General features: G+C 45.9%; 1 protein-coding gene across 1 annotated transcript in view; it reads left to right on the plus strand.

Moving 5' to 3' along the window:
• The first annotated feature begins 805 nt into the window (after window positions 1-805).
• ADGRG1 (adhesion G protein-coupled receptor G1) overlaps window positions 806-24,114 on the plus strand; it is a 75,728-nt gene continuing 52,419 nt past the window's right edge. The window contains 1 exon segment of the mRNA XM_078149335.1: window positions 806-954. The gene's annotated coding sequence lies outside the window, so the exon portion shown is untranslated.

The raw sequence follows: 24,114 nt of genomic DNA on the forward strand, positions 1-24,114 counted from the left end.
ACATTTGTGAATGGAGATCTGAACTTGGAGTCAGGAAGAAGGGTTCAAATCCTGCTTCAGACACTTATTAGTCTGTGTGCCACTGGCTGGGTCACTTAACCTCTGTCTGCCTCAGTTTCCTCAGCTGTAAAATGGGGCTAACAATAGCACCTACTTCCTAAGGTTATTGTGGGGATCAAATGAGGTAATATTTGTGAAGGGCTTTGCAAATCTTAAAGCACTGTGTAAGAGCTAGCTATTATTATTATTATTATTATTATTATTATTATTATTATTATTATTAATTAACAATAGACACTTACTAAACACCAAGCACTTGCTAGGTGCTGGGGATGCAAGTACGATAGTTGAAAAGATTCCCTCTTTCAAAGAACTGGGAGACAATGAATACAAAGATGCAGAGACCATTTAGAAAAGAATAAATGAAAAAACCTCGGCTTAGGACTGTCTCCATCTCCAAGCTCTGCACACTTTCAATCTCTCCCAGCGCCTCTCCTGCCTTGTTCCTCAGATTTCAAGTTCAAGGGCAGAACATCCATTCCCCGCACCCTGCAGGGCTCTGTACCCATTGAGTACTGGCTGGACCCTTCGAGGCTCAGATTTCAGGTTAGGGCTTGAGTCTCCTGCAGCATTTATTGGAGCCTGTATCCAGCGTCTGGCCTGGGCTCTGGCCATGCTCTGGCCATCCCCTCCCCCTGCAGCAGCTGGTGGGCAGGGCAAGAGAGTTCAGTTTCCGGCTGGCACCAGCCCCACCCCCACCGACTAAAGCCAGCCTGATACATGTAGGCAAGGGCATATTAGTCTGGAATAGAAGCCAGGAAGGGCGGAGCCTCACCTGGGGCCCTCTTACACCTGAGACAAGCCTACAGTGGACGGTTGTGATCTAGACACAGCTGCTGGAGGAGATCGAGGAGGTGGTGGCAGGGGTGTTCTGTGGAGCAGACAGCCTAGGAGGTAATATATTTAAATCGTTTGGTGTGAGGGAGCAGGGCGAAGGGTCGAGATGGAGAGGAAGGGTAACCTGGGCATCCTATCTCCCTCCTCCATCCAGAGAGTTCTCAGAAGCCTGAAGTAGCTAGCCCATATGGGAGTCCAGGATTTAGAGCTAGAAGGAACAGTGGAAATTTTCTGGCCCAAGTCTCTCACTTTACAGATGAGTAAACTGAGGCCCAGGAAAAAGGCTCATCAACTTAGTGCTGGGACCATAGAGATATAATCCCTTCACTTTACAGAGGAAAGAATGGAGGCCCAGAGAGAGAAAAAAGGTATCCTATGCCTCGTCCCACAGATAGTGTGTCTGAGTCAGGATTTGAATCAAAGGCTTCTGATCCTAACTCCCTTTCTCTGTCTGTCTGCTGTACCACCTTGCTAAAGTAGGCAGCTCATAGCCAGGCCAGGATCTAACCTGTGGCTCTGAATGGAACACTTTCGAACCACTGCCCTCAACCTGTTTTAAGTAGCAAGGGGAGCCCTGATGTTACCCAAGGTGCTTCAGGGAAGACAGAAACAAATGAAGCTTTATTTCCCGTCCCTTGATCTCGATTCAGCATGGAGTGTTTGGAAGGGCCCTTTCTCTCAGTGTCTGGGTTGTCCCAGCCAGTCAACTGTAGCAGCCCTGGTAGGCTAAGGGAAAGGCAGGTGGAATACATGAGTTTCCCAAATGTGCGGCTCAGGAGTGCAAACTGCTGTAAAGCGTCTAGCTGACAGTATCAGAGGAGAGAATTCATTTTTCCTGTTAGAGCAGTTTAGTCTGGAGAAATCCCCCTAAGGCAGTGCCCTAAACTGGCTTGGCTTCTCCAGGAGAAGGAACTTAACTCCGATGAAGCCTCATGTAGTGGAGAGGGCTGGACTGGTAATTTGAATTCGTTGGTCTCAGTTTCTTCATCTGTAAAATGGGAATGATGCACTTGCTCTTAGCCTGGAGAGCCAGAGCAGTAAAACCTGTAGACCTCAGAGGAATAGGGCCTAGAAATGGCATGTGCAAACTAATAAGGGATTGTAGATATGAAAGTGGCTGTTTTCATTTTAATGGGACCAAGCAGGGAAAAACAGTGCAGAATCGCCACCTTCCTAGAAAGCCCTGCTCTCGTGTGGCAATGAGCCTCGGCTCCCCATTGCTTTCCTTCAGATCTTTTCCTTTGCTGATTGGGAAGATAGACTAAGAGCCTTTGGGAGTCACTCCCAGGGAACCGGTTTGTTCAGGCCTGTTTGGCTGGGTTTGTTTATATAGGGAGCAAGAGGTTGCCTCAGACAAACAGACTGCTGGTAACCAGTAACCAGCGTTTCAGTCTCTAGACTTCAGGGGCTGCTTTAGGGCAGCTTGAGGGACCCTTGTAGGGGAAGTCTAAAGCTTTCCTAGCTTCGGTGTTCCTCATTGAAAATCACACCAAAGGTGCAAGGGAGTAGGTAGGAAAGAGGTCTGCAGAGTATGGAGACTCCATGGCTCTGCCAGCTCTAAGGTGTGGGCATTACAGTATTATGGGAAACATTCTGGATTTAGTTGGAACCAGAGGGCTTGGGTTCTAATCCTGGTCAAGTCAACAAGCGGTCATTTTTTTATGAGTTATTTATTTATTTATTCGCTTATTTATTTATTTAGTTATCTATCTATCTATCTATTTATTTATTTATTTTTAGTTTTCAACATTCACTTCCTCAAGATTTTGAGCTCCAAATTTTCTCCCCATCTCATCTCTCCCCCCACCCCAAGATGGCATGCATTCTGAATACCCCTTCCCCTAATCTGCCCTCCCTTCTCTCTCTCCCTCCCTTTTCTTATGTCCTTCCCCTTCTATTTTCCTATAGGGCAGAATAGATTTCTATACCCCATTTCCTCTATTTCTTATTTCCCAGTTGCATGTGAAAACAATTTTTTTAACATGTGATTTTGAAACTTTGGGTTCCAAATTTTCTCCCTTCCTCCCTCCCCACCCACCCTCATTGAAAAGACAAGCAACTCGATACAGGTATACATATGTAGTCAAGCAAAATACTTCCATAGTAGTCATGTTGTGAAAAGCTAAGTATATTTCCCTTCATCCTGTCCGCCCCCCATTTATTCTCTCTTTTGACCCCATCCCTCCTCAGAAGTGTTTGCTTCTGTCAACAAGCATTTATTGAACAATCATGAAGTGCTAGGTACTGGGCTAGGTAGTGGATACAAAGAAAGGCAAGAGTATGCCCTGCCCTCAAGGAGCTTACAGTCTAATGGGGAAGACAACAGGTAATGAATTAAACACATTAAGATATATAAGGAGCAGAAAAAAGTCAATTGTAGGGGGAGGCATCTGGGAAAATGGAGAGAAGCCTCTTGGAGTAGGTGGTCTTGAAGGAAGTCAAGGGAAGTGAGAAGCAGAGTTGAGGGGAGAGCATTCCAGCCATGGGAGGCACTCAGGGCATGGAGTGCCCCATGAGGACTTGCCAGTGTTGCTGAAACAGAGAGTGATGGAAGAGCGTCCATCACACAAGAAAACTGGAAAGGGAGGATGGGGCCAAGGAAAAGCTTATGGAGCCAAATTTACAAGCCAAACAAAGGTGTTCCTAGTTGATCCTAGAGATAATGGAGAACCACTGGAGCTCCCAAGGAGGGAAAGTGACTTGGATGGATATGTGCCTTAGAAAAATCTCCTTGGTAGCTGAGTGAAGGAGAAATTAGAATGGGGAGAGATGGGAGTCAGGAAGACCAGTTAGGAGGATATTGTAATAGCCCAACTAGGAAATGAGGAAGGATTGAACCAGGGTTGTGGCTGTAGAAGTAGGGAGAAGGGGATGTATACAAGAGACGTTGTGAAGGCAGAAATGGCAGGTTACAGCAATGTGAGGATTCGATGATGACACCAAGGTTGTGAGTCGAAGTGACTGGAAAGATGATGGAGCCCTTAACTGTAATAGGCTGGGAAGAGGAAACGGGAATAATGGGTTCTGTCTTGTACATATTAAATTTGAGATGCCCATGGGACATCTGATTGGAAAAGTCTAAAAGGCCACCACTGATGTAGGACTGGAGCTCAGGAGAGAAACCGGGCCTGGATGTGTGTGCATTCAGGAATCATCTGCGCTGAGATGGTCAATGGGATATCGGGAGCTTCGGTCTCGCATCTCTTCATCTATAAAAACAGCTAGGTGATCCATAGCACACAGATCACTAGGCCTGGAGTCAAGACTCATCTTCCTGAGTTCAAACCCAGGCTCAGACATTTACTATCTGCGTTACCCTGAGCAAGTCATTTACCCCTGTTTGCCTCAGTTTCTTCATCTGTAAAATGAGCTGGAGAAGGAAATGGAAAACCACTCTGGTATCTTTGCCAAGAAAATCCCAAATAGGTTCACAAAGAGTCGGACATGACTGAAAGCCCAAATCAAGAGGAGATTTCCTTATTGGGAGTTTCTTATATCAATATATGTTATATAGTATATGGGCTATGTTATATTATGTAGAGTTTCTACAGTATATAGGTTATATGGTATATATAGTATATAGGGCATATATACTATATATAGGTTATATAGTATATGTCTATAGCATATAGATTATATATGCTATATATAGATTCTGTAGTATATGGGTTATATATGCTATATAGGTTATATAGTATATGGAAGTTATATAGCATATATATTATACACACACACATATATCTATATATACACACACATGCATGCATACATACATACATACATACATATGTATGTACATACACACACATCATATCTTAAGAAGAGTCCAAAGATCACTTGGTAGGACAAGATACCAAACAATGAGGTCCTTTCTCGAATTAAACTGCCAAGCATTCAAACTCTACTTCAGAGAGCACAACTCCAATGGGCTGGCCCCGTTGTTCAAATGCGAAACGTACACTTGCCAAAAAGCCTATTCTATGGAGAGCTCACTCAGGGCAAGCATTCACATAGTGGTCAGAAGAAGCAATACAAGGACACTCTCAAGGTCTCTCTTAAGAAATTTGGAACTGATTATGTGACATGGGAGACTCCGGCACAGGACCGCTCAGCATGGCGTGCCCTCATCAGAGAAGGTGCTGGGCTCTGTGAGCAAAGCAGAATTGAAACAGCTCAAAAGAAATGCGAGATGCACAGATTTGGAGAATCCACCCCAAATGTTCACGTGGACTATCTGTGCCCGACCTGTGGTGTAGAACATTCCAGGCTCATGTTGGTCTGATCAGTCACAGTTGGACACACTGTACCTTGACTCTAGGGTAGTGATGTCATTTTGGTCCTCTTCAGGAATGAAGGACAGCAACCATCCAGCCAGGTTATATATACTATGTATAGGTTATATATGCTATATATAGATTATATAGCATATAGGTTATATATACACCATATACAGGCTATATATACAATGTATAGTGAGGTTATATAATAATATACTATATGTAAGTTATATAATTTATAGTTATAGAGATACACTATTTATATAGTATTAGAAATTAAGTATTTGAATATAATCAAAATAATTTTGACATCATAGACCCCTGAAAGGGCGTCAGGGAGCCCCCCGAGAGTTCTCAGACCACACTTTGAGAACTGCTGCTTTAGAACGTCACTTTGACAGCAAAGTGGAGGCTGGATTGGAGAAGGGAGATGCTTGAGACGGGGAGCCCAAACTGGAGGCTATTGCAGTGATCCAGGCGAAAGCTGGTGAGGGCTGCCCTGAGCACAGAGCACAGAGACTGCAAAGGATGGGAGAGATGTCGTGGGGTAGAAATGACAAGATCTGGCAATTGATTGGATTTGTGGCATGAGGGAGAGGGAGAGAGGGAGGAGTTGACTTCAATGCTTGGTGTTATAGAGCACAGGCCGGTCAGGAGGACCTGAGTTCAAATCTGGCCTAAGACACTTTTACTAGCTGTGTGAACCTGGGCAAGTCACTTAGCCCTGATTTCCTCCAAATCATCCATCATCATCATACTTGGTGTTATGTGTTAAATAGATATGGAATAAAATTTTTAAAGTTAAAAGCCATGAAGACCTGCCTGGTTCTAAATCTTGCCTCTAGCATGTACTGGCTATGTGACTGGAGTCACTTAATATCTTAGTATCCCAGATAACTTTCTAAGACTCTTAAGTCGTAGATTTAGAGTTGGAAAGGACCTCAGAAGTCATCTAGTCTAATGCCCTCATTTTACAGATGAAGGGAGTGAGGCTCAGAGAGGTTAATCTAGGAAGGGGCAGGGGCAGGATATGAGCCCACCCTCCTCCATGCTCCCAGTCCAGCACACAATCCACTATGCCTAGTGGACATGTATAGAGAAGTGGCCGTCTACATTAGTCAAAGGAATTTCCTCGGCCAGAAGTTCCCCCTTCCAGCAGAATCACACCTCCGATCCCTATCTCTAGCTCCTCAAACCTTCCTAACAAGCCTTTGGGAGAGAAGAGCTCTGTAAAATGTAATGTGCTATGTAAAGGTGATTTATTATTATAATCACTTCATTCTTCTCATATTTTTGATGGAGTCCAGGACAAGTTCCTACCTTGCTATTACTCTTTTATGTTAAACGTATGAAGAACTATTGTGCAGGTGGATATAATGACTTTTTGTGATGGAATGGAAATGTTGGGATGGAAGCTCACCTCCTGTAGGCTCACTGCAAGCATCCTTGGTGCACATAGGATAATGGGGATGATAAATTCTTCTGCCAGTTTTTGATTTCTTTCGCTAATTTTAAAAAGCTTTTCATTCGTGGATATGTGAGTCTTTGGTATAGCAACTCCTTTTCAAAACAATGCTCTCACATTTTTACAAATCAGTGTAAGGCGGGACAATTGTGGGCAATGACTTTACCGATGATGCTAATTTATTTCCTGAATTCTCAAGGATATCGTCAGGGCTTTTTTGTTTGTTAGTTTGGGACTATTATCAGTTGCAAGTGTAACTGGAAGGCTCAGTGGGGAACCTGGGCTACTAAGAAGAGCACAATTCCCCACTGTGCATCATCCTGGCTGGCATTCTCTTATTTTGCCACTGTCCTTGTTTCCCCTTCCCCCACCGTGAATTTTAAGTTTGCTGTTGTTTTCCAGGTCCTCCTCTGAGCCTTTAGGGAAACCCATTAATTGCCACTTATACTAATATCATCCAATGGGCGCAGAGACGGTCAGCCACTGAAGTGTGTTTCTGCCTCCCCTGGGGACCTTGGTCTACCCCTTTATCTTTTGCCTCTATGGCTAAGGAAGGGGGATGGGGCACACGTGAGGGTGCACAAAGCCAGCCATGGCAGAGCCTCAGCTGTTGCTAATTGGACTCCCCTCACTAATGAGGACCCAGGCATCACAGCTGGCAGCCGCAGCCTGTGCAAATAATGGAATCATTAACTGACTGAGCCCCCTGGGCCTTTGGGAATGAGAGAATCAGGCGGGCACAGATGCTTACCAGAAAAAAGGAGGGCAGGGGGCATAGGAGGTGGGGAGTGGGTTGGTCTTGGATCCGGGCTGCAGGTGCCTTCAGGGAAAGCTTTTTAATTTTGACTGGGGGTGGGGAGATCAGGAGAATGGAGAAGAGGAGGGTGGACAGTATTTTGGCTGAAGGTCAAGGGAGCTTGGGAAAGGCCATGAAGTGATGGAGGTGCTATGGAAAGGTATATTGTAGTGGAAAAAGCCCCCATTCAAATGGGAGAAAGAAGGCCTGGCTGGGTCACTGGCTTGTATCTAAAACTGAATATGACCCCTTAAGCCTTAGACTTTATGGCTCCAGACTATAATCTGGAGCTAAATAGAAGACCTATCTTATGGGGTGATAGAGAGAGCCTGGGTTTTAGGCTTAGACTATCTGGGTTCAAGTCTTGGCAGGAAAGTGGTGTCCCGGTAAAAGCACTGGGCTTAAGTCAGGAAGACCTGAGTTCAGATTCTACCTCCAGACACTTATCAGCTGTGGAATCCTAGACAAGGAACTTCACCACTCCCAGCCTCAGCTTCCTCATCTGTTAAATGGGTGCAATAATAGCACCCATCTGCCAATATTGTTGTGAGGGTCAAATGAGATGACACATATACAGAGGGTTTACAGATGCTAGCTAGTACTATCATTCTTGTCTCTGCCACTTGGAGATTATGAGCACTGTGATTATATTGTTAATAGCTAAGTGACTCTGAGTAAGTCTTTTCAGCCTCAGTTTCTTCATCCTGTTGTTGTTTTTTTTGGACCATCCCTGGGATTTCATTGGTATAGGAAACTCCCAGATGGGAAAAAGTCCCTTCACTGTTGCAGATTGGCACGAGCTCTGAAATTTATAGAGAGAGCTGCCTAAGAATCAAGGGCAAGTGACTTGTGCAGGGTGACGCCTGCCAGTCATTGAAAGAGTCCAGACTTGAATCTAGCTCCCCCTTAGTTGGAGGCTGGCTCTCTATTACACATGTGTCCTCGCCTAGAGAATGGTTAGAAATAATACTTGCACTACCTACCTCATGGGGTTGTGAGCTAAGTGTTTGGTAAACCTTAATGGGAATGTGAGCTGGAATTGAGTAGAATTCAAGGAATCAAAGTCATAAACAGCGCAGGGTGACGGGGGTTCTTCCTCATGGGAGTAGGAGGGTGCATTTCTTGCCCTGGGCAGTCACTGACCCTGAGCCTCACCCTGAAACCATGTGCAACTTGCCATCCTGGAGGTCCTGTTGCCATGGCACCCCTCTACCAAGGCTGCCTTCCTCCAGTCTCAAGGAAACAAGGTCCAGACCACCCTTTCTCCCAATAAGGCTGTACCCATAAATGGATTGTCCTCTTCATGGCCTCCCCCTGAAACTCCTCTCCACCCCTACTCCCCACCTCCAGCTATAGCTTTTTAGAGCTAGTTTTATTTTACTTGGGACATAGAGGGAAGCTTCAAATACCCTTCCTCTGTCTTTCACGGAACAACTATTGTTTGGTGCCAGGAAGCAGGAGGACTAGAATCTGGATCCAGTTTTTCCATTATGTAGACCTTGGACCTCTGGTGAAATAATAATGAGCAATCTCTTCCTTGCATGAAGGCAGGAGGCTAGACCAGAGTTCTCTCTAACTCCCCAGCTCTAGAAACCAGGATGTGTCCCTAGGAGTCCTCTGCACTTTTCCTCTTCTGACCACCCCTGGTGTCCCTCATATAGTATCTGTAGTCTAGAATAAATGTTAATTCACATTCTAATAGAAGTTGATTCAGAACTGCAGGGTCCAGAGCTGGGAGGGACCTGTGAAGACCACCTAGTTTAGTGCTTTCTCTTTACAGATGAGGAAATCAAGGCCGAGGGACTTGCCCAAGCTCACATAGCAAGTAGGGAATAAAACTGGGATTTGAGCCCAAGCTCTGTGACTCCAATTCCAGAGCCCATTCTATGGGCAGCCTCCCTGAAGAATAACCCTCCCTTTCAGAATAGCTCCTTACTAGTCACAGGGTCCTCATTCACACAGAATGTTGGGGTTCCAATGCTACTCTTCACAGGGGAATTTCATTTTAAGAGAGGACCAAGAGGGAGCCAGCAGAAGGGTAGGAGACAGAAGTTTGGCCCAGATGGCATCCCCTTGTTTTAGTCCATAGACATTTCCTCGGCTCATATGACCATGATTCCTGTCTTCTGCTGAGGTATTTACAGCACCTGCCTCCCCAACCTCATAGGACCAGGTGGTTTTTTCCAAACTCCCAGTTCCTCTGTTGGGAGGCGGCTACCTCAATGGGAAAGGGGGCTCTGGATGAGGTGGGGTAGTGCTTGGGAGTTATCCTCCAAAGACAAGTTTCTAGACATTATGTCATGGGCTTGGCCCCTGAGGGAGGGAAGAGGGAAGGTAGGAGGCTGCGTGCCATAGATTTCAGGGAGGGACTCCAGGCCTCTGAACAAACTCTGGCCTTGGAGAGAAGTGTGGGAGAGACAAAAGCAGGCAGTAGGGGAGGGCAGCAGCCAGGAAGTCACCCTGTTACTTCTAGCATCGAAAATGCCCTTGACTCGTCCTTAGCAGGGCCCTGACCAGAGCACCAAAGAAAAGGGGGTCCACCTTCCCATTAGCCCCAAGCAATAGATGCAAATGCAACAGGTGCCCAGAATGGAGCCTCCCTGCCTCATCAATCCTGCAGGATGTAGGAAAAGAGCATTGTACCTGGAAACAGGGTGATTGCCTTGGAATTTGGCTCTGATGCTGATTGGCTGTGTAACCATGGGGGAACTCCTTAACCTCTCTGAGCCTCTGCTTCCTCATCTATAAAATGGGCATGCCAATACTCATACTCCTTCACAGGGCTGTTGTGAGGAAAGTGCCCTATACATACAGGTTTTATTAGGTTAAAGGGAACACTTCTCTCTCTTGCTATCTTAGGTTCATTCAAGGCCCATCTCAGAGGTCAACTCCTAGCATAGACCTTCCCTGACCCTCCCAATCATTAGCACTCCCTGCCTCGGTAGCTCCATATTTACTTTTTATACATCTTGCTGCTTCCCATCTGTATATATGTTGTTTCTCCCCAGTAAACTGTAAGCTTCTTCAGGGCAGGCAGGTGCTATTTTCATTTTTTCTCTATCTATGCCCTTACAATGCTCGTGGAGTTGAATTGGCATCATGAGGAAACAACTAGTGTTGGGTGGGGGTCATCAGAGAAGAACAAGAATTGATCTTGTAGCAGGGACCAGCCAGAAAGAGGAGCATGGGAATTCTCCATGGTGGGAATGGCAGGCCTGTGTGTCCAGAGACAATGAGAGTGGTTTAATGGAATACTGGGGCACAAGTCCTGCTTGGCTACAGATGCCAGGGGGCAACGGCCTCTCAGAAGGCATCCTCTGTGGGTGTGGGAGGGATCGGTTAAGGCAGGGCATGTGTGTCCAGACTCCGGGAAGAGTTTCCAGTCTTCCCAACTGCAGATGGAGTCAACTGTATTTTTTTTAAAAGAATTAATTACTTTACTACTTTACTTTAATTTACTACAGGTAAACCCAGGTAGATGATTAGGGGCAGCCCCTCCCTTTGAAGGAACCAACCAGAGCTGAGGCTTGCTCCAGAGCACCAAATAAGGGCCCTGGCAAATCAGACCGAACACTGGTCTTTTGCCAAGCTACCTCTGCTTCTTCCTTCAGCATTTAAACTGGTTCCAACAGAGCTGTTTAAATACCTCCCTCTCCCATCCCGCAATTCCATTAGAAAAAGATGGAACTCAGCTTTTGTCCGTGTCTTCCTGACTCTCATCAGTACCTCTGCTACTGCTGACCATCTCCCTGGAGGGGGTCCCCTTTTTCTGCTTCTGGCTCCCAAGTTCTGTGCTGGTTTGTGGGGGGAAGGAGGAGGCTGGCATCAGGCACACTGTGCTCTTTGTGAGGGTGGCTGAGTCATGAGGGTATACAGACTGTCAGCTGATCACATCTCGCTGGGCCCTTCAAAGAGTCTGAATCCTGGAGAGAGGATGGGGGACGGGGGAGAGGGGGACGGCATTGTTATCAAGGACCTTGGCATAGGCTTTGGGGGTGTTGACAATTGCCTTGCTTTTGGGAGGGGTGTGTTGTCTAAACCAGCTTGTTTTCCCACGGGAATTAAAAGTCATAATGGAACAAGCTGATACCACAAATTAACACCTCTAGAGGTTAGGGCTCAGTAGCATCCCAGGACCACAGAGCTGGAGGGGCCATCCAATACAACTTGCCATCAGTTGATCTACTCCATGGCCAACAAGGCTTCATCCAGCTTTTGGTGGAAGACCAAGTGAGGAGGAAGGAAGCCCATTGCTTCCCAAGGCTGCTCACTCTACTTGCCAGCGGCTCTCCTTGGTACCAAGTTTTTCCTTACATCAAGCCTCAGTCTGTCTCCTTGCCCCTTCTGCCCCATTGCTCCTAGATCTGCCCTCAGGGACTGCACAAAACAAATCTAATCCCTCTTTCACAAGACAGCCTTTCACATATCTGAAAGGGGCTGTAATGTACACTATCCCAAATCTCTTCTCCTGAGAAAAGGAAAACTAAGGTTGTTGACTGTAGTAGTGGACAGAAAGAAGGTCTGGACTTGGAGTCAGAAAAACCTGAGGTCAAATCCTTACATGCTTACCAGCTGTATGACCCTAGGCAAGTCATCTAACTTCTCTAAGCCTCAGTTTCCTCATCTGCAAATTGAGGATAATAATAGCACCTACCTCCCAAGGTTGTTGTGAGGGTCAAATGAGATATTTATAAAACGCTTTGTAAAGCTTAGAGTGTTATATAAATGGTATCTATTTTTCTTCTCCAAAACATATGCTCCCAGTTCATTCAACTGACCCTCCTATGGCATGATCTCAAGTATTCTCCTCACTCTGGTTTCTATTCTCTGAACACTTACCCAGCTTGTCAATTTTCTTCCTAAAATATGGCACCAAGGACAGAACGTGATGTTCTGGTATAGTCTGCCCTAGGCAGCATATAATCACTTTCCTAATCTTGGATGGATTTCCTCTCAATGCAGCCTAAAATCACAAGAGTTTTATTGGCCATCATATTACATTGCTATTTCATATTAAACTTGTGGTCCTCTAAAACCATCAGATCTTTTTCATTAGATTTGTTGCATAACCAAGCTGAACTCATCAACTCCTTCAGTTAGGAACACCCTTTTGCTTCCCCTCCCAGCCTCCTAAGGGAGTAAGAATAAGCCTCCAGGCTGGGATGAAAATGCCATCTGGGAGAAATCTGATCTCATAGGAAAGATTAGGGATGGGGCTAAGATGGGTCCATATAGGAGGCCACAAGGTATAGTCCAAAGAAGATGAGATCTGGAGTTAGAAGACATGGGTTGGGTCCTGGTTTCCACTACTCATTGGTTGTGTAATTTTGGACAAGACACTTAACCTTGCTCTAAGTGCCCTCACTCAGAGGGCAATGAGGGAGCTGGTCTTGTCCCTTTTAACTCTGAAATCCTGTAGTCCTCCAACAGGGATTCTTGAGTGTTCCTCTCTCGAGCTCTGCATTAAAATTCAACAGGAGTTAAAGGTCTTCCACAATCTGGCTCTCATCTACCTCACCTGAGTCACCACCCCAACTTTCCTACGGACTTCAGCCAAACCAGACTGACTCTTGGATATCTTCTGATCACATTCAATTCTTTTCCCTTGCTCCATCATTGTGCACGCTGTTCCCTTTTCCTGGAGTGTCTTTCTCTATATCTTTATATATTAATTCTTGCCTATGTTCCAGGAGCTCAAATTCACTCACTCCAGGAGCCCATCCCTAATTGCCATAGCCATAAGGGACCTCAGATGATCAAAGATTAAGAGCTGGCAGGGAACTAACTCAGGAGCTATCTCTCTGATCTAATCTACTACTGAGGCATGCAGATTAAGTGCCTTTCCCAAGGACACACAAGTACTAAGCTGAGATGGGACCCCAGTTCCCCTCATTCCACTGTCCCACACTCAAAATTCCCTTCTGAACCCCCCAAAGCACTTCATACCTCACCCTCTGCTTCCCCTTGTAATGTATATGTCATATTCTCCTAACAAAACATAAGCTCTCTGAGGGCAGAAGCTAGGCAGCAAACCACAGTACCTAGGAGAAGGCTGGGCACAGTAAGCTACTTGGAAATATTTGTTGAAGGAATGAATGAGTTTCCAGAAGGAGTTATTGCTGCCCAAAGAGCTTTGTTTTTCTTTCTTTGTGGCATCTTACTGGAGGCTGGCAATAAGAACCCAGGATGGCGGGGCAAGCTGTCATGTCCTGTTGTTATTCATTTCCAGGTCAGCTGATGTGCCACCATCTGCCAGATGGGACTTAATCTCATCACCCCCATCCCAGAGGGATAGAAAGTTATTCTGCATCTGTGAAATTCAGACAGCCCCCTGGCAGAAAGGGGCAGGGTTAAGGCGGAGGGTTTGACTAAATGGAGAAGCTCCTTGAAGACGTTCTTCCCTCAGTCCAGGGCCCGTCTTGGGTTTAGGTCAGGTAGTTAAATGGATGATAGCTGCCACCTATGAGGTTGCCTGAGATCTGGTAGGAACCCTGGGTTATGTAGGAAACTCCTGTAGGATCCTCGATCTTTGGAAACCTGCATTCTGGGCTCTGTATGTGAATATGGCATATAGCCTATCATTGAAAATGTAATCTCCCTTTTCCCCACCCCCAAGGAGGGAACATGACATTCGGCCCCTTATCCCTTGAGTGGATGAATATTCTTCATGAAGTGCTTGGATCAAAAGCGAAGTAGCTTCATCAGCCTAAGTGACAGGTGCAGTGGAAAGGCACTTGGAGTCCCAGGATATGAGTTCAAATCTCAGATCTGCCACTTACTGTCTGTGTGATCTTAAGAAATTATTCAACCTTTCTGAGCCTCATTTTTGTCATCTGTAAAATGAAGGGCTTGAACTGGGTGACCTCTAAGTCCCTCCAAGTTCTAGATGTTATGATCTGTTAAGACGGGCCAGCGTGTCTAAGACAGGTATTATTGATCAGGGGCTGAAGCCCGGGCACTCCTTCTATATGCCCTAAAGGGCCAACACGTTAGGTCTCAGAGAGATGACTCACAGGATATGATGAGGAAAGAGCGCGTTCTGGCTGGGAATCATATGGATTCATCCTACAACCAAGGGGAGAGGTTACTTGGGGGCCAAAGACAGGGGCCCTGTCCTTCCCACCCTGACTCTATATCTCTTGGAATTTAGTCTTTCCTTGGGTGTTGAGGACTGTGAGGTCAGCACATTCATCCGAGCTTCTCTAAGCTCCTGAGAAAGGCAGGGCTTGACCCTCAAGGCAAAGGAAGTGAAACTATGGGATATGGTAAAAAGAGTAAAGAGTTGGAGTCAGAAGACCTGAGCCTTAAGGGTCTCACAAGATGCTTAAACTTTCCTCACTTGTCAAATGAGGGGTTGGACTAGATTTTTTCTGAAGTCTCCTTTAGTCCTACATCCAGTGACCTATCAGCCTCTGCTTTTTCCTTTTATTTATCCATTCTGGTCCCCACGTTCCACCTGCTCCCTTATGCCTGAGCGTGGGCACCAGCCAGCAATGATGATAGAACCTTAGCCTCTCGTGGGATACTGTTTCTCTCACAGGCCTCCATCCTAAGCATCTGATTTGTTTGAGGTTTGGAGGAAGGCAGAGTGTGATTAGAAGGGCTCTAAGCCCTTCTGAGTCCCAGGCATCCTAAGCTTAGTCCCTTCCTCCCCTCTCCATCCTTGCCAGGGCACCAGGCTTCCCTACTCCAGTCTCTCCACCCCACCCCCTTCCTCATTTGCATCTGAGCCAGGCTAAAACCCTTCTGGCTGACTCATTTCTCTTCATTCATTGGAGAACAAATGAGATCCAAGGAAAAGGAGCTACCCGCCCTCCCCCCCCCCACATCACCACACACTCTCACACACATACCCCACCCTCCCCTTCTCACTGGCTGCCTGCCCTCCACTGCAGGGGAAGAGGGTGACTTAGAGTGCCCGCTCCCTCAACCACTCACCCACACGGTGATTCAAAATCAGCTCACAGCTCACTCTCCGAAGTCCCATCCTCTTCGTGCCTTAGCAGAGGTCTCTCCAGCTCACCACCAGGTACTGATTCGGGGCTGCTTGATCCGATCCATCTCTTCTATTTACTCCCAGACACCTGGGAGCCTGGGGGGGGGGGAGGTACCTTCCAGTGTTGAAGGGGCATAGGGCTGAAAGGTCCCTATCCAGCAATTGGGGGTTAAGGGTAGGGAGTCACCTGGGCACACCTGAAGCTTGCCAGCCTTGATGTCAGGGCTACGCAGAGTTCTATCATTCCAGAGTAAGGTGTGGTATATCTTACTTGTTAAGAGGTTAAATTTTTCCTCAGTTTTGTTTTGGAGAACTCTGGAATGGAGGTTGAGGTGGGGAGGGATAGAGGGATACAGGATAACTCCACTTGATGACTTTGGGTACCTTTTTCTTAAATGACCATCCCTTGGCATGAGGTGGGATAGAATGGATGGGTGAAGGGAGGACCCATCATGGGGAGGCTGATCCCACTGACGCATAGGTTCTGAACTTCTTCAAAATCTAGCCAGAATTCAGGGTAGGGGGGAGTACTATAGCAAATTCTCAAAGCCTGAGAGATGCTCTGAATTCGTTGGTGCCAGTCTGGCTAAGAGGAGGGAGCAGAAGGGCAGGTGAGGTGCCGTTAAGGTCAGTAGCTTCTAAACTAGGAAATGTGAGTGAATCATCTGTTTCTTGGGGGAAAGGAGCCCCTGAGCTTCCCTGATTGGGGACTGGCCTCATTGAGTGGGGGGGAGGTGGAGAGGTAGAATTATATGTTTACAGAGATGTTCGCAGGAACAGAATGCAAACCACGTAAGGGAATTCAGAGATCATTAACTCAGATCTCCTCCCCCTCCCCCTTTCCCCATTTTGCAGCCCATAATTGTTGCTGTGAAGTGGTTCAGTCTTGTCCAGTGCTTCATGATGCCATGGACAAAGTCCATGGGGTTTTCTTGGCAAGGATACTGGAGTGGTTTGCCCTTTCCTTCTCCAGTGTGTCCCCATTTTACAGATGAGAAACTGAGGCAAACAGGGGTAAAGTGACTTTCCCAGGGTCACACAGCTAGTTAGTGTTAAACTCAGATCTTCCTGATTCCAAGTCCAGTGTTGTATCCACTGCACCACCTAGCTGCCCATAGCAGCTCATAGAGGTCGGGTTATATGATTTTTCCTAAGTCACAGAATATCATTATTTTATTATTATTTTATATGTTTTAAAGTATTTTATATATTTATTATTATTTATTATCATTACTTTTTGTATGGGGAAACTGAGGTCCTAAGAAGAGGTGAAATTTGTTTAGGGTCATCCAATTAGCAAATGCCTAAACCAGGATTGGGGTCCACTCTTGGCTCCCCTTGGATCTACCACGTTTGTCCTTCCTATACATGTCAACAGAAAGAGGTGGCAGGAGATGTGGGGGGAGGAGAATCCTCTATGCCAGCTGAACATTGGTACCTAGCTGTGTGGGCACTATTGATGGAAGCCACCCATGTGTCTGAGAGCAAACATTGTATCACTGCCAGCGATAACAAGACAGGGTGTGTAAGTGACAACGTTGTGGTTTCCGCAAAATGTCCCCAGAAGGACTATGGGGACACACCTCCCTTTGGCAATAAAAATGAAAAAGCCCCAACAAGGACTTAGGATGGAAGGAATAAAGTTTCTGTTCTGGGGAGGCAAAGTTCTCCACATGATAAAGGAAATCAGCAGAAAGAAATGCTCCCTGGGCCTCTCTTCTTGCTTTTTCAATTGTAATTGTACAGTAGCTTACTGCCAAAATTCAAGGATTTCCTCCCTCCCCTCCTCTACCTAACTCTCCACCGCCCCCCACCCGCCCCAACCGTGCAGCTGCCTGAGAGAAAGGCAGGTGGGGGGCAGCATTCGGGGAGGAAGGTTCATTCTCATAACTGTCAACGGCCAAACCTCAGACTAGCCCAGGTCCTCTCTGGCTGCTTCCAGGTGATAAGGTTGGCCAGGGCTTGCCACAGCTGATCCCTCTACCCCAGCCTCCCTTCTGGGGCAGTACCAGCAGTTCGGGGTTAGGACAGGAAAAAGCAAAGGTTCCCTTGGCCCCACAGATTCAGTGTTAAGGGAAACTTCAGTCTTAAGGCATCCTTGAGTTATATAACATGAGGACGGTGCCTCCTAATTCTTAAGGGTCACTATTAATACCAGGTAATCTTAATCATGATTCAACTCTGCAGGCTGATCCAAATTCCACCATCCCTAACCCCTTTTTTCAGAATGAAGTTCCACTGTGGTCATTTCCCTGAAGGATTGGGGAGGGGGGGGCTTGTCCCTTGAGCATTCTGTCCCAGGGGAAAGGGTTTTGCCATGAGGTAGAATCCGATCTCTTTTTCTGAGACCACCATAGAATTCGGGCCATGGTTAAGGGTTCAAGATCCAGACCCATTTGCTTATTATGTCCAGGGATGTTAAGGCTTAAAAAAAATCATTCCTTTAAAGCAATACATTCATAATTCCTGGGAATAAAGTTAAATTCTTAAGTTAGCTACTCACAGGAAACTTAAGTCCTCCAGCCCTGACTTAGCTGTGTGGTCTTAAGCAAATCATTCTCCTTTCTTGGGACTCCCACATCCCCATCCATCAATAATGCCTCTCTCCCTACCTTCTTCCTCACAAGAGGTTCAGAAAATTCAAATGTGCCAGGAACAAAGTACTGGACTTGGAGTTAGGAAGATCTGAGCTTAAATCTTGCCTTAGGCACTCTCTAGCTGGAGTGGTCCCTTGAGGAATTCATTTAACCTCTCTGCCTCAGTTTCTACATCTGTAAAATGCATGTTATTATTATATCATATATGCATATTCTTATTATCAGAAGAGCACCTATCTCAAAGGGCTGTTGCAAGGATCTGCTGAAATAAATAATGTCAAGTGCTTTAAAAAATCTCAAAAAGGAGGGGAGAACAAGTCTTTATTAAGCACCTACTATGTGCCAGACACTATAGTATCTCATTTGATCCTCACAACAACCCTGTAAGGTAGGTACTATTATTATGGGGCTATGTAAATGGTAGCATTAACATCTAAAGTGCTTAGCACAGTGCCTAGCACATAGTAGGTGCTTAATAAATTTTTATTGAATTGAATTGAGTCCGAGCAATTTTGTACTCTCCATACAGCCTTCTTGGGCTAACGCTAAGTACTAAGGATGCATAGTCTCTCTAGACCTGGAGCAAACCACTTTCCCACCTCTGCGGCTCATTTCTTCTGTAAAATGGGGGGATTTGAACAGATTATCTCAAAGGGCTTCTTCCAGCTCCCAATCCTGTCATTCCATTCCATACACAAGGCAGTTGTACAAGCTTGGGTGTGTATGCAATGTAAGGCATTGCCAAGATGCCCAAATTGGTGAGGTGGACTCCGTCCTGCCTGAGCACTTGGCTGTGGAGCCCTAGCTGCCCAGACCATGCTCACAAATGTCACAGACCCCCACCCTCTAACCTTAGTCAGCACAGAAGACTGGAGTCCTTTAGGGATTGCTCAGCAGCAGCTTTGCAAGCACCTGTGCCCCAGAATTGGCTCCCAGCTGCCAGTGGGTAATGGCTGTGCTCAAACTAGGCTACTAGAGAAGCATCCTGCTTCTTCTGCCTTTGCCCAGTGCCAGACACTGTTCTCAGAACCCTGAGCCCTGCCCAGGGTCCAGAACTGAGATGCTTCAAAATTCATCAAGTAATTCTTAGTAGGATTTTCCAAATGTCCCAAAGATGGGACTATGGCTTTTTTTTTTCCTCAAAGAAAGAAACTTTTCTTTAAATTCACTTTTCCATGGTTGGGTGAGGGCCAGCTGAATGCTTTCTCCATAACTTATTTATCAGCCCCAAGATCTTGGGAAGGTCTTGAGAGCTTGGAAACATGTGGAAGGTGTGGCAATATCATGGTGAGTAAAATGTAGTAACACTACCTGTGAGGACCTTAGTTAAGCCATTTCATGACCCCGAGGCCTCCGTTTCTGCAATGAGGGGCTTGGATGAGGTGACCTCTAAGGCCTCTTCCACCTCTACATCAGTGATCCCAGAACATGAATTCGGAAACCAACTCTGTTTCTGACTACCTTGAATATACCCTCTTCCCCCCTCTTGGCTCTGGTTTCTTCCTTTCATAAAATTACGGGCTTTTGTAGCTCTCAACCTCATAATATTGCTTTTCTATAGTGAATTAAGATTTACAAGCAGCTCTCCTCACAAGCAGCCTGTGAAGTAGGCTCCCATTTTACAAACCAAGGCACAGGGCACTGGTGGGATTTGTCTAGCATCACGCAGTATCAGAACCAGGATTTGGTCTCAGGCCTTTTGACCCCCAAAACCTGCCATCTTTTTCACTAGACCACAGTTACCTATCTCCAGAACAGCCCCCCACTCTCCATTCAACCTTCTTGGGGCTTATACTAAGTACTCAATTGCTTTGGGACCTTGGGGAAGCCACTTTCTAGGTAGGTTTCTCCAAATGGAAGATGCCAGACAATATCGTCCCTAAGGTCTACTGAAACAAGACAAATGTTTACTGAGTCCTACTGCATCTGGAGCTCTGTGCTAGGCACAGAGTTGGGGCAAGACAGTTTGGGCCACAAACAATCTCCTAGTCTGAACCCTTTCCTTCCCAGGATTTTGAAATGAATTTTCCCTTTTCCTAAACAGCCTCCTTGTCACTCAGCTAGGTGCCCCATCTCCTTGGCATTTTTCACCAGAAGAACCACTGGTGTCAGCATCACCTTTGGGAGGACTAGGAGACATCTTTGTTTTTCCAAGTCATCACCAATACATTTGTAAAGCACTCTGTGTTTCATGCATTCAAACCAATTATTACTTCCCAGCATTAGATGCTGGTGAGGAAGCAAGTGTTAGCCTCTCACTCTTTGGGCAAACAAGGAAATGTAAGCTTTCAGAAAGGCTGGTCATGGAGGTGGAAGGGCCCAGGAGGATGCTGAAATCTAGTCACTAGCTGCATGACCTTAGCCAAGTCCCTTCCCTTCTCTGAGGCTCAGCTACCCTACCTAAAAATCCTAATTCTTTTACTACCTATGCCTCCTAAAAGCTGATGTGAGGAAAATACTTTGTAAATTGTGTAGTGCTATAAAAACGGGAGCTTTCATTATTATCAAAGGGTGATGAGACCTGAAATGGGATCAGTGTCCCTGGGATCTCACCAAATCACTTCACTCCTTCTCTGGCCACCAAAACCTCGAAGTGGCAGTGTAAGGCTCCAGACCTTGGGTTGTTATGGTTGTTCAGTTATTTTTCATTCATTTCCAACTCTTCATGACCAATTTGGGGTTTTCTTGGCAGAGATACTGGAGTGGTTTGCCATTTCCTTCTCCAGGTGATTTGACAGTTGAGGAAACTGAGGCAACAGGGTTAAGTGACTTTCCCAGGGTCACACAGCTAGTAAGTATCTGAAGCCAGATTTGAACTCAGGAAGATGAATCTTCCTGACTCAGTCCCAGCCCTCTATCCACTTCGCCACCTAGCCACCCTCCAAACCCTGAGACTTGGGTTCAAATCCCAGGTAGGCCATTTACTATCTATGTGACCTTGGGGTAAATCTCTTAATCTTTCCAGGTCTCAGTTTCTTCAACTATAAAGTGAGAGGTTTAGACTAGACCAAAAGTTCTTAACCTTGGAGCTGGTGAACAGATTTCATTGGATCTATGAATTTGGGTAGGAAAAAAAATTACATCTTAATTTTCACCACTTTCTAAATTTAGCATTTCCTTATGGATATAGGCAACAAAATGATGCTCTAAGAAGAGGTCCATAGGTTGGCTGTTGCCAAGGGGGTCCGGGACACATAAAAGGTTAAGAACACCAGAAGTAGAGGATCTCTATAATATTCCAGCTTTTAATCCACAATCCTAGGCCATCATCCCTGGGTCTCCCTGACTGCTGATCTCTCTGACCTCACTCCCAGACCAGAATCATAGGAGAGCTATGGAGGCTACCTCCCCCTCAGTAACTGGTTTGAAGGCTGATTTCTGTAACAGTGGAGGGTGAGCCATGGCCCCAGGTTATCTGACTCATGGGGACAGATGGGGTGGGAGGGAGGGGGATCATGTGGGCAAATTCCCAGCCCCAAGAATTATGAGGTCTTTCCCACCTCGATCAAGCTAGCCCCAGCCAGGCCATGAGGGAATTCAAGCAATGAGATTGAAATAAAGGACCCCTCTCATAGGCTTCTGTGTGTGTGAAATGGGAGGAAGCAGGGAAAGGGTCTGAAGAACTTTGCCCAGTACACACACACACACACACACACACACACACACACACACACACACACACACACACACAGCCACTTCATAATTTGTATTCTCCTGCTGAAGCCAGGAAAGCTAGTTTTCCAAAGGTCCAAGAGCTAAGTAGGACGAATTCTCTTTGTTGATGAGTGGAAACCTCTGTGTAGTCAGTGGAAGGACAAAGAGATCGCCCGGGGAAGTCATAATCCCGATCCTTCTGCCTGTGGCCTTATTGATTCTGAAGCTGTGTTGACAGCCTCTAAGTATAGCATGGAGACATTATCCGTGGGATTTTTGACTGGCAGCCCCAGGCCCTGGAGTAGAAGCAATGTTGGCACCGTCTGCCAAGGCTGTCCCTCCTCTCCCATTTCTTGAGTAGCCTTTAAGGGAGAGATGATTTTACAGCTATAGAATCACAGAGTACCAGTGCTGGAAGGAGCTTTAGAATATAGACTATTAGAGCTAGGAGTGTGACCTTTTAAGCTGATCCAGTCCAACTAGCTCATTTTACAGATGAGAAACCCAAAGCCCAGAGAGATTATGATTTGTTCAAGTTTACATCTAATAAGGAGCTGTGCTGGGATTTGAACCTGAGTCCTTTCTTTCCAAGCCTAGTTCTCTTTCCCCTAGTCCTCTTGCCCTATTTTTTATAGGGCAAGCACTGCTCAGAGTTGTGAGAACCAAAAAAACTTAATTGTGCACCCATAAGTCATTGAATTGTGAGTGAAGCTGGATTCTAACACAAGGTTACATGTAGAACATGCTACTCTGTAGCTGGTAATGGAAGGAATCCTTTGTATTACAATTTCATCCTGATGCTGCAGAATCTTAAAACAAGAAGTGAGTAACTCCTCGTAGCTCTGACCTTTTATGTTCTAAGTGTCCTCCCAGTCCTGATTTTCTATGTTCTAAGGGTTCTTCCACTCCTGACATTCTGTGTTTTAAGGTCCCTCCCAGAACTGACACTCTGTACTCTAAGGCTACTCCCAGCTCAGACCCTCCGTAGTCATAGGTACCTCTCAGCTCTAAAATTCCTTCCCAACTCTTTCTATTTAGGGTGTGGATGGTATTCATCTCCAGTCATAGAAGTAATAGACTTAAAATGCAGAATGATATATATACATATATATGTGTATATATACATATATTTACATATGCATATATACATATATTTATATATGTATATATTTATAAGCAATTATTTATCTTCAAAGTTCAAAACTGATTGCTTCACAGAAAGCCTGCAGGGACTGGTGAAATTTTTGTTTCTAAAAAGCAATCCTGTAATGGAGAGTTTTTTAAGAAAAATAAAACAGCTTTTGGTAACTGGCCGACTGGTATGAGAGCTACTGTGGAATAAATGATCACAAAAATGGGGGAGGGGAAAAGAGTCTTAGAACTGCTGTTACAGACATAATCAGCAAGGCCAGTTACTCTTAAAAGTTCATCCTGTGTATGTGCTTAATAAATTCTAGGTGCTTGACCTGGGCCTTGTGCTCAAGGGACATAGCATGTACATACATTGGCATATGCAAAATACATTTTTGTTGTTCAGTTACTTTGGTCGTGTCCATACATTTGAAGACATACATTTTTGAACGTGGCCAATGTGGAAATTTGTTTTGCTGGACTGTGCATCCATGCTATGAGGGTCTTCCTTTTCTTTTCTTTTTCAATTTGGGGAGGAGGCAGTGGGAGAGAAAGATGTTAAATGCTTGTAAAAATAAATTAATTAATTTAAACCAACAAAGGGTATATTCAGGCTGTTGCATGGGGCTGCATAGGGCTCGAGTTTGGGGGGGTTGTAGAGAGGTCTCCGTGTGCTTGGCTGGCCTGGCTCTAGCCATTGACCTCTGCATGTTTCCTTTGTAATACTGGTCCTCAGAGGAGACCTCGCTTTCCTAGGTTGGGATGACCAAAGCAGACGCAGAGGAAGTGGGAGTCTTCTTACTGGGGAAGGAACCTGGAGCTGGAGAGCGATCAGTGTGTTTGAATATTAAAAGAGCATTCAAATCTCGGGTGAAGAGCAGGGACAGCGGCAGCTGGGGCTCGGGAGTCCTGAGCGGGCAGTTTCCGGGAATAGGACGTGGCTGTTTGTGTGTGTTTCTGGAGGGCTCCCCGAGGACACAGAGGGACTCATTGTCCTAGAAACCACCCAGCAGCTCCATCCTTAGATTGTATTCAGGTTAAAAGCCTAAGAACAGTTTGCTTCCTTGGCACAGAGTGGACTTGGAGGAAGACTTTGGCCAATTGAAACCAGCAGCCAATCCACAGAATGTTATTTATTAATAAAGACAGCTCCCTGTGCAGCACCCAGAATGTTGGACAAGCAGTGAGGAGACCTGGGACTTGCTCTGGCACTCACTCTGTGACCTTGACCAAGTCCCTTGACCTCCCTCTTTCCCAAGGTCCCTTCTATAGGATGGGGGGGGGGTTGTACTGGGTGGCAC

Source organism: Phascolarctos cinereus, unplaced genomic scaffold (assembly GCF_003287225.1).
Source record: "Phascolarctos cinereus isolate Bilbo 61053 unplaced genomic scaffold, phaCin_HiC Scaffold_2;HRSCAF=192, whole genome shotgun sequence".
Lineage (NCBI taxonomy): Eukaryota > Metazoa > Chordata > Mammalia > Diprotodontia > Phascolarctidae > Phascolarctos > Phascolarctos cinereus.